Genomic DNA, 16,919 nt, shown 5'->3' on the forward strand with positions numbered 1-16,919 from the left:
TTCTATCCGTTCCATGTTCTCTTCGTTCCCAACCAGCAGCCTTGCATATTTACAACAGACTCAATTTCTTTAATGTCTCTAATACTATTCAGATTTCCTTCTTGTGTTGGTTTTGATAAATTGTATTTTCCAGGGAATTTGTTCATTTTATCTAAATTACAAAATGTATTGGTATAAAGTCATTCGTAATATTCTCTTGTTGTTTAAAGCCTGTAAGATTTGGAATGGTGTACTCTTTTTCATTCCTGATACTGGCAAATTTTTGTTTTATGTCTTTCATGATGAATCTTGTTGGAGGTTTATCCATAATCTTTTCAAAGAATTGACTTTTTTTTTTTTTTTTTTTAAAGACAGAGGGTCTCACTCTGTCACCCAGGCTGGTGTGCAGAGGTGCAATTGTAGCTAACTGTAACTTCAAATTCCTGGGCTCAAGTGATTCTTCCACCTCAGTCTCCCCAGTTGCTAGGACTACAGAATTGTCCCACTATGGCTAATTTTTTTTTTTTGGCCGGGGGGGCGGTAGACAAGCTCCTGCTATGTTGTTGTGGGCTGATCTTGAACTCCTGGTTTCAAGCAATCCTCCTGCCTCAGCCTCCCAAAGCACTGGGGTTACAGGCATGAGCCACTGCACCTGGCCTCAACTTTTGAGTTTTGTTGATTTTTCTGTTGTGCTTTTTTTGTATTTAATTACTACTCCTTTCTTGATTAATTTCTTTCTCTCCTTTGATGAATCTAAGTTGCTGTTGTTTTCTAGCCTTTTGACTTGATAGATCAGGTCATTGATTTCAATATTTGTTTTTCTAATATATGCATATAAAGCTATAAATTACTCTTCAATTGCTGCCTTAGGTGCATTTCCAGATTTTGATGTGTCATATTTCTATTGTCTTTCAGCTCAAAATATTTTCTGATTTCCATTGTATTATCTTCTTTGACACATACTTATATAAAAGTACATTGCTTACTTTTGTCAGATTTTAAAGTTAATAGTTTTTTTATGGATTTCTGGTTTGATTCTACTGTGGTCAGAAAATATACTCTACGATTTTATTATTTTAGAATTTATTGAAACTATAATGCCCCATAAAAGGTCTATTTTGGTAAATGTTCTGTGTGTGATTAAAAAGAGGGCACATCTGCACCTGTGGATTTAATGTTCTTACTAGGCCAGTTAGGTAAGTCTGGCTACCTCAGCACCTTTAGCATAATCAAAATATCCCCTTGCTTGTTCTCTGAAATAAGCATCTCTATTTCTTCTTTTTTCTGTAGGCTTTGTCATTTCTGTAATAGTTAAATTCATTATCCTACTTAAAATTAAAAATGGTTTAAATACAGTATTTACTATATGAGAATCAAAGAGAAATCATGCAGCAGACCTTTTTAGCTGTTGCCCCAAAGAATTTTTAAGAGGCCTGGAGAGACAGGAGTCTTCCATTTGGGAATTTTTAAGAGAAGGAAGCCAGCAATCCCCCAGCATTTAGAGTGGTTTTACTAGGTCTGCTTGGATGCAGAAGACTAGACCAAGTGACTTCCTGAGATCCCTTTGGTTGTAATGATTCTAAGCCATCAGAAGTACAGGCAGATCTGTAAGGTGTGATTCTGTATGGAAAAGTACCAAACTTCAATGCATAAAAAATGTCAGATTCCTTCACTTTCTTGCGGAACACAGAGAGATTGCATGTGTTAAGATAAGGGTATATTTGCAGGTGATAGTCAACAGCATGTTGAAATTGAAGAAAGAAAACAAGAAGTTATTTTAATGGAGGAGAGAGAGCCGAATATGGTGAACCAGATCTTATTTCGTTCAGGATTCTAATGACACCTGTACTGAGGAATAACATGCAGATTCAAGCCCTAGACTTCCAGCATGTTTTTCACAAATGCAAAGGCATCCTAAGGCAGTGCTTATGTTAAAGGGTTGGAAGAATTGATTTACAGAGACCATTTTAAAGCAACTGGCTCCAGGTCTTGCTAAAGGAACATAAAGCAGTGATTAAAGGCCAGTTCACAGATTGCACACTTCCGAGAGCTATGAGAGAAACTTGGGCCTAGTGTAAGAGGGAAGAGATGTAAGATAAATGATGAGGGAGATCTACCTGGATATTAGCTTGAAAATTGATAGTGCACTCTAGAATCACTCTCCAGGAGAAAGTTATTAGAGCCACAACAGCCCTTTCTCCATCCTTTGTCAAATCATTGCACAAATAGATGATGCCAATACACTATACTGGGATACACAGACAAGGCTGCGGCACACTAGATGTGACCCACCCGAGGCCTCACTGCTGATGGGTGAGGATTAGCTCTTTACATGAGCATTACCCATTCATAGCACCCCAGTCAGAAAGCTCTGTTTAAAAGAAACACAGTGTCAGAATGTGAAGATCTTAGGATCATCCTGTCACTTCAGGCTTTATTGCTGAGAAAACTGAAGTGCACAGAGGTTAAGTTACTTCTTTGGGGTGTTAAATGTACATTGAATATAACCCTTAAAGGCACACTGTAGCAAGTTCTTGGGAATGAAAGGCTAGACCATGTAGGAAAGCCTGTTTTCTTCCAGTGTCTGTGACTTGAGCACACAGACATTTGGACTGAATACTGGGTATCATTATTTATTTAATTGGAAGAAAACAGAGGGGTTATTTGTGTGTTTATATGGGTCGTATTTCCTACTGGAAGGCAAAGCGCTTTGGGAAATGTTCCATTCTCTCTCCAGCCCTGAAATCAGGAGCTAGGAATGATCTTCTCTGGCCCTGCATGTTTCTGACTTGTTTGACAAGCTCTAGTGAGCTACCAGATGTGGAAATTCTTTTCAGCCTGGGATAATTTATTTATCTGTTTATGTATTTTACTAGGAAAGTATCTATTGAGTTCTTGATACTCATTTGCGAGGGACTCCTAGGGGAACAGTAGCAGTGTATAGTGTTACTTGAATGTTTGATTTTTTTTTCCAAGTCTGTCTGCTTTTATTTCAGATCTGAGAGCTGGGAAATAAAAAGCAACTTATTCCTCCTCCCCTCCTCCATCTTTGAGAGAGACAGTTTAAAACATGTGGCAGAAAATGAGCCATGGAGACTTGGCTGAATGTATGAATCTGTGAATTTATTTTTTCTTTCATTCTTTGATCCTCATTTCCAACCATAAAAATTACTAGTAGCACTTAAGTGTTGAATATTTTCACCTGAGAGATGTGAAATGCTCTTGGCTAAGAATATTCATTATAAAGTCAGTGAATGAATTCCTATTCATGTGAGAATACGAGTTCACCAGAGCAACTGTGTGTTGTTAGGCACACAAAATATTGATGCTCTCCCTTTTACAACCTGGGTATCTTGTAGGTGGTAGCACTGGTAAAACCTCCTGAGTGCTAATACATTGTGAGAATTTATTTGTATTACTTTGTTCACAACTTCCCAAGGTAATAACAAGTACATACTCTCAAAGAACCATGGAAGACCGCAAAATAGCATGGAATGCCCCGGTTTTTTCATGAGAACATAAAACCATCTTTGAGTGGGGTTTCCTGATGCAGGAAGCACCAAGAAGAAAGACACCAAAGGAGAATGAGCTTGGTGTGTGTGGTAGTACAGGGGAACCATCATCATATCGGTGTGGCAGAGTAGGAATTTTGTTTTGGTGAGCAGTGGAAGCTAGGCTGCTTAGGTTAATAGAGGGCCAGCGGAGGTGCAGGCTAAGAGGTCAACTGAAAAGTTTAAAGTGACAGGCAGAAAAGAGGTGTTGTAGGTTTTTAGAGAAGTATATGGTAAAAGCCATCAGATCACAAGATGACTTAGAGGTTGCAGAGACTGGAGATTGTGCTAGTGGAAAATCTATAGACTTAGTGTTTGAATGGATTGAAGAACCAAGGAGAAGGAAAAGACCAGCTTACTCCATAGCTCAGATTTAATTAGTGATGAGGGGGCCTCACTAATTGGAGAATTCCAGAGCTGAGATGCTGTATAACGTTTATATTTTAAACAGAATTAGTAAAACTTATGGCTATCTATATGTGTATTCAAGGAGAGTAAGAGATTATAGAATCTGCAATACTTTTTTTTGTTTTGTTTTGTTTTTTTTTTTTGAGATGGAGTCTCACTCTGTTGTCCAGGCTGGAATGCAGTGGCACAGTCTTGGCTCACTGCAACCTCTGCCTCCTGGGTTCAAGTGATTCTCCTGCCCCAGCCTCCCGAGTAGCTGGGATTACAGGAACCTGCCACCATGCCCAGCTGATTTTTTTTGTATTTTTACTAGAGATGGGGTTTTCACCATGTTGGCCAGGCTGGTCTCAAACTCCTGACCTCAGATGATCTGCCCGCCTCGGCCTCCCAAAGTGCTGGGCCTACAGGTGTGAGCCACTGCACCCGGCCTAGAATCTGCAATTCTAAATAAATGATCCCACTTTTTCTCTTCTCACTACAACAACTGAAAAATAGAAATGACATATCCTAGAATTAGACTTCATAACCTCCTTTAAAAACTAGTAGATGACTGAGCACAGTGACCCATTCCTGTAATTCCTACACTTTGGGAACCCGAGGTGAGAGAATGGCTTGAGGCCAGGAGTTCAAGACCAGCCTGAACAACATAGTGAGACCTCATCTCCACTAAAAATTAAAAAAAAAAAAAAATTAACCAAGTGTGGTGGCGCTCACCTGTAGTCCCAGCTACTCAGGAGGCTGAGTGAGGTGGGAGAATCACTTGAGTCTAGGATCGTGCCACTGCACTCCAGCCTGGGCAACAAAGTGAGACCCTGTCTCAAAAAAATAAATAATTAAAAATAAAAATGCAAAACAAGTCTTGGACATGCTTCTCACAGGCTTGTGCTTATGATCCTTCTGATAAGAAATTAACTGCTTACCTCCCTAGATTTACATTCCAGAATCCTAAATGTGAAAATGTGCCTCAGTCTGTTGGGAATCCAGGAGGGTCTCTGCAGAAGGGTTTTTCTTTATGGCACATGGAACCTCCTATCTCATCTTGCCATGGATGGGCTCTAGGAAAGGCTCACCCTTTGAGTTCATCTTGGACAGAGAGAAACTCGGTTCTTACTTACATAGCTGAGGCTGATAAAAAAGGGGGCATCCCTAACAGAGGAACCATAAAACAAAGTACATACCTGCAGTGCATCCACTTCCAATAAATATACTTATTGAAAGTATTTCAGCTTTCAGTGGGAACTAGCACCTAGATTTTCATTCCTTGACCTCTTGTGTGACTCAGATCGTTGAGCCTAAGTCTGACCTAGTAATGACTGGGAAGATTAGGAATTAAAGTCTTTCTTTCTCTTATCTGGATGGTGGCCTGTATCCAGAGTGCAGTGTGGATCCAGTCTAGTAGTCAGCTTGCACGGCTGCTGGTGTGCTGCTGGTGCTGGAATTCACAGTCAGCCAGGCCTGGTTTTGGTGTGCACAAGGTCAAACCTTGCCAGAGCTGCACTGGATCAACTTTTGTGCTAGGTCTGACACTAAAGCTTTACAGTGTAACTAGGACCAGTTTGCCAAAGTTGAGCTTTTAGAAAACTATAATTTTTTTAGGCCTGTTGTGTACCCTGTTCTTTAAGTTGATGGGTGTGAGCTGTCTTTGAGCCTTGTGTATATATCTGAGTAAGCAACAGTTCCCCCGAATACCTTTCCTTAGCCTGGCCATAATGTCAGTACAGTATTGAAAAGAGCATATCTCTGTCTGTTACCTCCATTTTTCACTTTTTGGAAGTACCTGAAGGGTTGCCATTATAGAGACTATTGTCTTTAGAAGAGAATGGGCCACAAACAGCTCATTTCTGTGAGTGTTCCCACCTGTCAGGTACAGTTAGAGCTTCCCAAAAGAGACAAATGGAAGACTGTGGTCAGAGGTGAGTCATTCTTTCTTAGAGGATCATCTCCCTGGAGTATTTTTCACATTGCTTCAGGCTCCCTGTTTTTCAGCCTCTAGGAGAGCTAAATAATCTATTAGGTCTGTCCTATCTCCAGCTTGCATTGATTTACACCCCCAAGACTCACAGGGACCTGGAGAGAAAATAGTTCATGTGTGCCATGGCTGCAGCAAGTGCTGCTGAAAGAAGATCCCAAGTAGTGGGCCAGAAGCCCAGGGAGGTGCTGAAGGAAGCCGCAGTAAAGCCTGACCTCTCAGAGCTTCTCTAAAGCACCCAGTCCCCACTGGAGAACAAGTCAAACAAATGTTAAGGGAAGGAAATCAAATATGTTTGCTGAACATTGAAATAACATCTGATCATTGAAAAAAAGCACCTAGCTGGGAATTACAAGAGAGTGGCACTTTTTTCTTCCCCACTGAGCAAATTAAAACAGCAAGTTCAGATTTGTTTATATAGCCATTAATGAAACATCCAATGTAGGACTAGCAGCCTCCCTTCCCCACAGAGGAGGGCACATACTGCTTGCTGGCACATCTGCCCATCTGAGGGTCTCTCCTCCTCGAAGACCCCCGTTCCAAATAAGCCCATTCCATTGGTTTTAGTATGTGCCAAGCAGCCCTAGTGAGGAAAGAGCCCTGCAGACCTTTCCATGGCCAGCGCTGTGTGTTCTGCACCCTCACCTCACCCCAGGATCTTTCCTATCTGCAGCACCATGGAGGCCACCTGGTTTCGTATCTCTGCTTCCAAACTAGTGCTCATAATATGAGATCGTTATTTTAAAGAGGTGTTGGTACATTTGATGGTTTAAAGAATATGTACTTTCCCTCCCCCTGTTCAAAAGGAGATATCTGCGATGATATTCCAACCCTGAAAGGATCCATATGTTTGAGGGTTATTGTTCTAAAAGCTGCCTGCTGTCTCATTGGGATTGATTACAGGGGAGCTTTGGCTGCTTCAGGAATTCAGAGCTTCAGAATTTGGCTTATGGTTTGGGGATGTGGGGAATTTGTCTTCATGGGCTGTTTATCTGCCTTAATTGTGATAGAGATGCTCCAAGGAGATGTGTGGGCAGGACTGGGCCCAGGGCCAGGGTAAATCAGAGCAGCCCCAGGCCTCAACTCCCCAGTTCACTCAAGACGGCAGTGTATGTAGCTTTCGGAGGAAAGCTCTATCATTTCTCCTGAATATGAAGCTGCACCCATTCATTGCAAAATTGTACAACTGCCTGCAAAATCGTGAGTTTCAGGCAGTGGTTGGTGATTGCTATTGCATTAGACATAGTGATTCCACATTTGGGGAGAATAAAGAGAAAGAAAACTTGAAGGATCAGAGTAGTCCCAGACCTTGGAAATGTCACAACTGTGAAACAAGTCTCTAGAAAGCAAGATCAACTAATCAGTGTGATATTTACAGCTCATCTCTCGATCATATTTATTTCTTGGTGCATGAAAATTGGTTCCTAGCGTTCACATTAATCATGATGAAATATATTTGCTACTGTCTGTTGGCTGGTTTAGATCAAGAGCTGGCAACCATTACTAGTAATATTTCTAGGTTCCCAACCAGCATTTAGGCTGAAGATTTCAGGGGTTGGGTGGAGGTCATGACCACATGTTGACACTCTGTGCTTGGAGAGGGAAGGAAGAAACTGACTTCTCACAACCACGGCCACTAAATACATCCACAGCAGAGATCTGGGCTTGATTGAAAGCCTCTTCTCCAGTGTGGTCCATTCATGCAAGAATTGTATCTGCCTTGTTTACCACTGTATGCCTAAATGCTTGACACATAGTAGCTGCTCAATAAATATTTATTGAATTGAATGTGTTTGGACATTGAATTTATATATACTTCCTGTCAGTAGAATTGTAAGGGGTTGTTCAAAGTATGATTCCATATTCCATATTCAGTGGAAAAGTCCTGGTCTTTTCCTTGCTGACTTTTTCAACAAATGATGCTGAAAGATTGGACATCCATGGGCAAAAATTTAACCTTGGCCTGGACCTCACACTTCATGCAAAAATTAACTGAAAGTGAATCAGATTTAAATGTAAAACATGAAACCATAAAACTTTTAGGAAAAAAGGAGAAAGTCTTCAGATTCTAGGGCTAGGCAAAGAGTTCTTAGATTTGACACCAAAAGCATGATCCATAAAAAAAAAAATTGACCAATGAGACCTCATCAAAATGTAAAACTTTTGCTCTGTCAAAGACCATGTGAAGAGGACAAAAAGACAAGCTATATACTTGGAGATAATATTTGCAAACCACATATCCAACAAAGGGCTAAACATCTAGAATATGTTTTTTAAAACTCTCAAAACTCAACAATGAAAAAACAAATAATCCAGTTAGAAAATGGGCAAAGGCCATGAATAGACCTTGCACTGAAGAGGATATACAGGTGGCAAATAAGATGTTCAGCATCATTAACTATTATGGAAATGCAAAATAAAACTGCAATGAGATATCATTACACACCTATAAGAATGGCTAAAGTTAACCAAAAAAATACAAACAGCAAATGCCAATGAGAATACAGAAAAACTGGACCACTCATATATTGTTTTTGGAAATACAAAATGGTATAGCCACTCTGAAAAATAGTTTTGGTAGTTTCTTATAAAATTAAACATGCAACTACCATAGGACTCAGCAATTACACATTTGGGCATTTATCCCAGAGGAATGATAATTTATGCTCACATGAAAACCTGTATGTGAATGTTTGTAGCAGCTTTGTTTGTAATTGCCAAAACCTGAAATCAGCCCAGGCATCCTTCAGTGGATAAATGGTTAAGCAGACTATGGCACATGCATACCATGGTATATTATTCATCCATAAAAAGAGCAAACTACTGATACACACAACAGCTTGGATGATTCTCCAGGGAATTATGCTGAGTGAAAAAAGCCAGTCCAAAAAGGTTACATACTGTGTGATTCCATTTATATAACCTCCTTGAAATGACAAAATTATAGAAATGGAGGACAGATGGGTGCTTGCCAGGAGTCAGGGATAGGGAGGGAGACAGTTGTGTGTCTTTTTTTTTTTTTTTTTTTTTTTTTTTGTGATGGAGTCTCGCTGTGTCGCCTGGCGACAGAGTGTAGTGGCGTGATCTCCGCTTACTGCAAGCTCTGCCTCCTGGGTTCACGCCATTCCCCTGCCTCAGCGTCCCTAGTAGCTGGGACTATAGGCACCCGCCACTAGGCCCGGCTAATTTTTTTGAATTTTCAGTAGAGACGGGGTTTCACCGTGTTACCCAGGATAGTCTCGATCTCCTGACCTTGTGATCCACCCGCCTCGGCCTCCCAAAGTGCTAGGATTACATGCGTGAGCCACTGCACCTGGCCCGACAATTGTGTCTTAAAAGTTCAACAGGAGGGACTCTTGTGGCTGTGGAAATGATCTGTATCTTGATTCTATCAATGTCAATTTCATGTTGTGATGTCATACTATAGTTTTGCAAGATGTTGGGGGAAACTGGGTAAAGCGTATACAGGCTCTCTGCATTATTTCTTACAACTACATGTGAATCTATAATCATCTCAAACTAAAATGTTTAATTTAAAAAATATTGGGAGCTTAGTATCTGAGTCAGGTGCATAATGAATTAATAAAATAAGAACACTCAAATCTCTCCATCCCTAAACTTGTATGACTTTAGCTTGATGTTGGATTGCCTTTTCTGAATCTTAATATCAAAATTAAGATTTTAAAACTAGATGGAGTATATCTGGAGATCTATCTATATGTATATTTATTAGATATATGTGTTTATATTTATATTGAATAATATTGAGGACATCATCTGTTATGATACTTTGGACTTCAGTTTTGCCTTTTATTATAAGTGACCCCAAATCATTTTTTGGAAATAGATGAGATATAAATAAATAAGTAATCTGAAAAAGTCCCTCTGCTGCTTGATTCTCCACCAAGAGATTATGGGATTTAAGCACACATATAGGGCACTAGGATGAAATAATGCATTAAATAATGTTTTGGGAAGCAGATTTATGCTTTGAAGCCAGCCAGAATTACTGAGTTTGTGGTCACTGTCATTTCGTACCTTTGCACAGTAATAAGAAAACAAAGGGGATATGCTGTAGTGTCCCTGACTGCAAGTGATGGAAGTCAGCAGGGCAGCTACTTGAAGTAAGCAGAGTTTATTTTCTCCTTGGTGGACAGAGCTAATATCTTTGATCCCTGGTCATTTAAATTGAGCCTCACCAAAATCAACTTGAAATTTTGAAGGCTCAATAATAGTTGTTTATAAGAAACTGAAGTCTCTGTTTCCACTGGTTGTGTAGGATTTAAAGAGAATCATCATTTGGCTTATGATGACTATTCTCCTTTTAACTTCATTAGGCAATCTCCTGAGATTAGACTTAGAAATAGTATGACCCACACTGGAGCTGAGGTTATGGAAATAAAAGTGATTTCATCTTTACTGGGTCTTAGGGAGCACAGAATTAGAAAACCCACGACCTGATCCTGACCCATCTCTTCCTCCTCCTCCCATCCCCTCAAACTCTCATCTCTCTTTCCCTTCTTATTATCTCCCAAGAGATTCATTGCCTCATGACAAATAGTATTTGGGGTTAATCTTTCATTTAGCTGCTTTTTGCTTGTGTTTCCTTCTCTGCCCCAGAGCCTCACAGATTATGAGGTTCCAGTAGGCCCTCAGATGTCAGATGTGGAGTCTCACTAGTTTGCTGCACAGCTGACTGGAGTTCTTTCTTTTAATGATGTGAGCATATGGCTTTCTTTGCTAAATGGAAACCACATTCACAAAGAGCCTGTAGCTTTTAGAAATGAAGACTGATGGGAGCAAAGGGTTTTGTCATGTTCCCTGCCTCCTCTCCCTACCTGGTTCTATTCTGAATCTGGTCATTCAGCAGGCACCTGTGACCCTCTTCATATCTGCCACTGGCACCACAGAGCTGAAGAACATTGACCCTGAATGTCGTTTTTGACATCATAATCTGACTTCTTTGTTTTCAGGTGAGGGGCTGAGCTTGGGGACAATAAGGTGCTTTTTAGAATTAGCATAGTAGGAAGTCAGATGACTTCATGAATAGAAGATTGGACTGGGAGTTAGGGCCAATTTAGACTTGACCCAGCACTGTAACCTTGGGAGAACCATGTCTCTCCAGGTCTCAGTTTTCTCATCTGTGCAATGAGGGAACTGGACCAAGTCGCCTCTGCCTTCTACATGATCTCTGAGGTTGCAGATCTCCGAGATAGCTTGGACAGTGGTCATCAGCTCCAACTGCCAAAGTGTGAGTCTTCTTATTATCCACAGAAGGCTCATGGTTATGCTGTCCAGTGAGCTGGTACAGATACAAGGATGAGGCACATGTTTAAAGACACTTTCTTTGGCAGTATCTTCCTAGTAGTGGTAATTATTGAAAGATTTAATGGCACAGATTTTTTTATCAACTATGGCCAACCCCAGTCTGTCTCTTTGCCATCTTCATGGCACCTGGCCTTAAAAAATAACTTGCAAAGAATGGAGATCAGGTGCCCCAGTACCAAGGTACCAACCTCTAGCCAGACTGGAGCAAATGGGAATGCTGCCCAAACCCCAGAAGCCTGCCCATGTAATTGGTTTTCCTGCCTGGCTTATTTTAAGCAAACTCCTGCCTGGGGTTGGGAAGGTCTCTCGGACAGACTAAAGTGATCTCACAGGTAAATCTTAATCCATAATGCAGTTTGTCCATGTGTTTGTCAAAACTAGTCAGCATTAGGGAACTCTACATGACAACTTCTGGGCTTCTTGGCTGTAGATGGCTAGTATCAGCATTGAATTGTGTCCCAGGAGTGAATGAAGGCTCTTTGGCTTTTCTCAAAGCACGTCCTTGACAAAAACTGCCAACTACCACTGTAGTTAAAAGCATAAGCTGAAAATGAAGGCAGTCAGTCCCTCCATTCCACTTCATTTCAGGAAATTCCAAAAATAAAAGGTGAGCTTTGTTCCCAGAGGGTTGAGAGTGAATCCTATAACTGGCTCCTCTGTGGAAACCAGCTCAGAATTGGAAGCCAGCCAGCTGCCCCTTTCCCATCTGGGCAGCATGCAAGATGAAGCCTGAAGGGAAGAAGGGCCACTAATTCAAAGATGCTTTTGCATATTGGATTCCTTGTGCTCTGTCTTGGCTGACCCAGCCATGTGACAGCAAGGTTTGAGATGGTTCATAGAGCTCTGTTGCACTTTGATGGTTAAGGATTGACCAGACTCAGGCAGTGTGCAAGGAAGGAAATGAAGCCATTGCCAAATCTGATGTGCCTTGGATCTATAGACTGCACCCCCAATTCCATTTCTCTCACTACTTCTTAGTCTGTCTCTTGGTTCATGAGTCCTGATACATTGCTCACCCAGTAGCAATATCCCTGTGGAACTGTGCCTTTGACAGTGTGATGACTGTAGAAGCCACTTCAGAGTGGCTTTTCTCCTAGTGCTGGCCCGTGATTTCATAACTGAACGTCCCAGATGGGCACCACCTGTTGTTACACCTTCCCCCTTCTCCCCCTAGTCTGTTTCTTGAATCTCACTGCGATTAGCACACACCCTGAGTTTAAAATGCACTCTCTAAGCTGGCTTAGAAGGTAGTGCATTATCCTCTTTTTAGGACCATTTATTGGGTACTTCTATGTGTATGGCATTTTAAACAAAGTTAGATAATGCAGCCCATGCTGTTTAGAAACTTACAACTTGAAACAGATCACAATTGGTGGGTTAGTTCCCTGGAAACAGGTCAGTGAGGAGGAAGATAAAAAATCTTAGCTGTTAAAGGACATTAGAATTCACTTAATCCAATCCCTTATTTTATAGATGGCAAAATGGAAGCAAGACACCTTGAATAGGTCAGTTGCACAGTGCACTAGTGGCAGAGCTTCCTGGACCTACTTTAACCGTGTGCCTCTGGTCCACTTTCTATAGGATGTGAGACTCAATCTAGGCTGCCTCCTGTGTGCTTTTACACAAAGGTAGAAGATATTTGTTTGATCCTATCTATAGTAATGGGACACGACAAAAGATCTCAGGAGGCTCAAGAAAGAAGAACTTGGAAAATGGCCAAGTAAGCATAGCTGAGAATCTAGAGAGCAAAACATTTCCATAATCAGGTAAGAGGTGTTGAGGACCAAGATTATAAAAATTAGAATGGAAAGAAACAGTTGGAGGATGTTTTTACATTGTTACAATCCCCATTTGACTAGTGGTGTGGGATAGCCACAAATGGAAGGACTATCCAACTTATTGCTAAGTCCCTAACTTAGGCATAGAGTTTTTTATAACAGAGATAGGCTTCTGTCCCCAAAGATGCGTGCAATTTAAAATAGATGGGGGCACTATATATATGGAGGATTTCAACAGTATAGACAATTTAATATTGACTTTGTGAATAATATAACTGTGGAAGCACTGTTACTGGAACTCCAGGGATATTCTGTGAAGTTTCAAATGCCCACACCACAATATATAAAGGCATTTGGTAGTAATGACAAAAGGCTTACCCAGAGCATTTCCCCAAGGTAAAAGGAAAAAAGTTGAATTAGAGTAGGGGTGGGTAACCATGAAGAGACAGGGTAGAGTTTGAGCTCTTGCTCGTCTGGCTGGGAAAATGCTTTACTGTATACATAATCGACTTTGTACTACACTAGGGCTCAATTAGAGAGGGCCCATCCCATTCTGTTTCACTCCGTTTTGATCCTGTAGTCAGCTGCAGAGTTATAGATTAAGTGACAAGGATGGTATCTTGATTGTATCCAGCTGCTTGGAATCAGTCAAGGGCTGAGAGGCCCCGCATGAGGAACAGCGCTCACTATAAAGGCTCCAAAGCAACCTGAAATTCAGGACACCTCTGATGCCTTTTAGAGCAGCATAGTTTAGCATCTGACCCATTGTCACCAAATTAAGTCCCTGAGAGGAGTCTGATAAGTGATTTCAGCCAACAGTAAGAAGACCGAAATCTTAACAGCATTGGACTCGACAACTGAGCCAATAATAGTAATAATGTAATTATTATGGCTGCAAAAGAGGAGCTTGTAAAGAAGAATCCCTAGGGAAAGTGATTTGAACTTTTCTTAGCATGGAGTAGAGAGCTGTGTTGACTCAAAGTAAACGGGGAGAAAAGCAACTTCCATCTTCAGCAGAAGTGCCAACTGGATTGGATGCCCCCTCCCCATGCCCTACTCCTTTTCTTTCACTTTGGCATCCCTGGTGTTTAGTTATGTGTGCTTGGGGCCCTTCGGAAATCTCTTTAACCCCATGAATCAGTGATCATGGCACTGGTGTGACTTGAACAGGCAGGTGCTTGGTGCTGAGAAAAGGAAGCTGGCAGCACATTTCATGGCATCTGCCCAGGCCCACAAAACAAACAGAAGTTATGGCTCACATACTGTGTTGCTGCTCTGGGCTCTATAAAACTGTAATAGTATCATATTATTTTAATCTGCTGAAATACAAATCCCAGAGTAGAGAGAACACAGCAGCAGCATTACACATCTGAGAAAATGTTTGACATGGATTCATTTGTCTGCAGCTATTATGACGATGCCTGCGGTCGATTAGCTCTGTTGGTTACAACACAGTGTTAATGAAGCCAAGGTTGTGGGTTTGAGAGCCCTGTTAGGTGAGCCGGTTTCACACAAATGAAAGCTCTTTTCATGATCCCAGACCACACCCAAGACCTAGGTCAGACATTCCATAAAAACACGGAGATGGTCACAGTGAGGACTGGGCAAGACAGTGCAGTGTCTCACCAAAAATGCCCCTTTACCCGCTTCTGGAACAACAAGTCACAACATGTGCTTTAGTGGGGAATTAGGACTGTGGTCTTCACACACAATGGATATCACGTTATTATTCATGGTAACTGCTGGTCAGTACTGCTGCAGGCTTCCTTCCTGAATTAAGGAATATACTGGCTCTGGTATATATTTTCTCTGAAGAAAAGAGAAGGATTTTTGGTCCCCTTCATTCTTGGCTTTTTACTCACTGAGATTCTGCCCATTCGTGTGTTAGACAACTGTGTGTGGAATGTTGTTGCATGCCAGGCACTGTTCTTTGTGCTTGGAATACCACAGTGTATAAAACAGTCTCTGTCCTCTTTGAGTTTAAATTCTGCAAGAGGAAAATACATAATAAACAATAAATAACCAAGATAATGGTGCAAGTGAAAGTTTGGTAAAGAAAAGGATGAGATTGGAGGGGTGTAGCAAGGAGTGGCTGGTTGCGGGTGCTGTTTGCTTCAGCAAGGAAGGTTCGAGAAGCCCTCTCAAAGTAGTTGACATTTAAACAGGGACCTGACAGATGAGAAGGACCCAAGCCTTTGGAAGAGCTGGAAGAACACTCCAGCCAGAAGAAACAGCAAGTGCAGAGGGCTTGAAGTCTAGTGGTGGCTGAAGAACAGAAGGGCCACTGGAGAGTGAGGGGACATGGTGAGAGAAGAGATGAAGAGTGGATGGGCCCTCTGTGACATGAAGGAGTTCGGATATTATTCTCAGTGCAGTAGGAAGCCATTTTGTTTTGTTTTGAAGGCGGGACCTTTCTTTAAATATTTTGGGAGCGATATTATGGGTTGAATTGTTGAAGTCCTGATCTTCAGTACCTCAAAATGTGACTTTATTTGGAAATGGGGTATTTTCAGAGGTTAATCAAGTTAAAATGTTGTCAGGGTGACCCCTAATTCACAGACTGTTGTCCTTATCGAAAGGGGAAATTTAGACACAGAGATAGACTTGCACAGAGGGAAGATGGCCTTGTGAAGATGGAGGGTTGGAGTGAGGCATCTACAAGCCAGGCAATGCCAGAGATTGACAGCCAGCTACCAGAAGCTAGGAAGAGGCAAGGAAACATTTCCCGATATGTTTCAGTGGGAGCATGGCCTTAATAACGCCTTGCTTTCAGATTTCTAACCTCTAGAACTTGAGACTAGTTTCTGATCTAAGCCCCCCAATTTGTGGTTCTTTGTTAACAGCAACCCTAGGAAACTGAAAAGGGCATAGGGTCCAAACACACTGGCTCTGCCCTAGGGAATGGCATGAAGTGTCCTTTCTGGACTCAGCAACACTTGTGTGTTGGGGAAGCCTCTAGTTGCTCTGGCATATGATCATATGACTTTTATATATATTTAGGGAAATTGATGATGAAAATAACTATATTAAAATAGATATAAAATAGGATAGAATGCACTAGTTGAATTACCCTGTGCAGAATACCCTAATATTCTTTTAGGAATGGTCCTTTTAGGGATGCTGTGCAAATGATGCTTTGGAAGGGCAAGAATGGCAGGAAGGAGACAAGTTAGAAGGCTAGCACAGTAATCTTGGTGATAGATCGTGGTGGTTTGGGCTAGAGGGAATGGCACTACCGGTGGTAAGAGATAGAAGAAGAGCCAGCAGTACTCGCTAATGGATTGAACATGAGGAAAGGAGGGAATAAAGACTGAGTCTTAGCTTTTGGGTTTGAGCAACTGGCCGGATGATTTATTGAGATGGAGAAGATTGAGAGAATGACTTGTCTGGGGATAAGGAATCAAGAGTTATGTTTTGGACGTGTTAGGTTTGTTTATCCAGGTGGAGATATTAACTAAGTGGTTGGCTATCTTAGGAACATTCGGGGCTAAACATAAATTTAGAGGTCACCAGATTATTGATGGTATTTAAAGTGATTGAAACTAGATGAGATTACTTAAAGAAAGAGTTTGAAGAAGAGAATAGAGCCTAGGACCGAATTCTCAGAAGTCTGGTGATGGTTGAGGAACTAGCAACAGAGACTGAGAAGAAGCACCAAGACTAGCCAACAAATTGTTATACTCATTCATGGTATGGATCTTTTCAAGGTTAGACTAAATTATACAGAAACACATGGGAGAAGGTACTGGAAGTTCCTCATCCCCAGTATACCCAATTCTGCTTAATCCAACAAAACTCTTATGTAAGGACCTTTCCAGATTTGGAAAGCAAGTATTTGTTTTCATTGTGTTACAGATTACAGAATCAGACAGCCCTTCTATCCTTTAGGCTTCCAATAGGTCATAA

The 16,919-nt window shown here is 41.3% G+C and overlaps 1 protein-coding gene across 4 annotated transcripts in view; it reads left to right on the forward strand.

Annotated features, from left to right (window-relative positions):
- Nucleotides 1–16,919, forward strand: part of EXT2 (exostosin glycosyltransferase 2) — a 148,150-nt gene that overhangs the window by 118,227 nt on the left and 13,004 nt on the right. The window lies entirely within an intron of this gene.

The sequence above is a fragment of the Gorilla gorilla genome, chromosome 9 (genome assembly GCF_029281585.2).
Source record: "Gorilla gorilla gorilla isolate KB3781 chromosome 9, NHGRI_mGorGor1-v2.1_pri, whole genome shotgun sequence".
Lineage (NCBI taxonomy): Eukaryota > Metazoa > Chordata > Mammalia > Primates > Hominidae > Gorilla > Gorilla gorilla.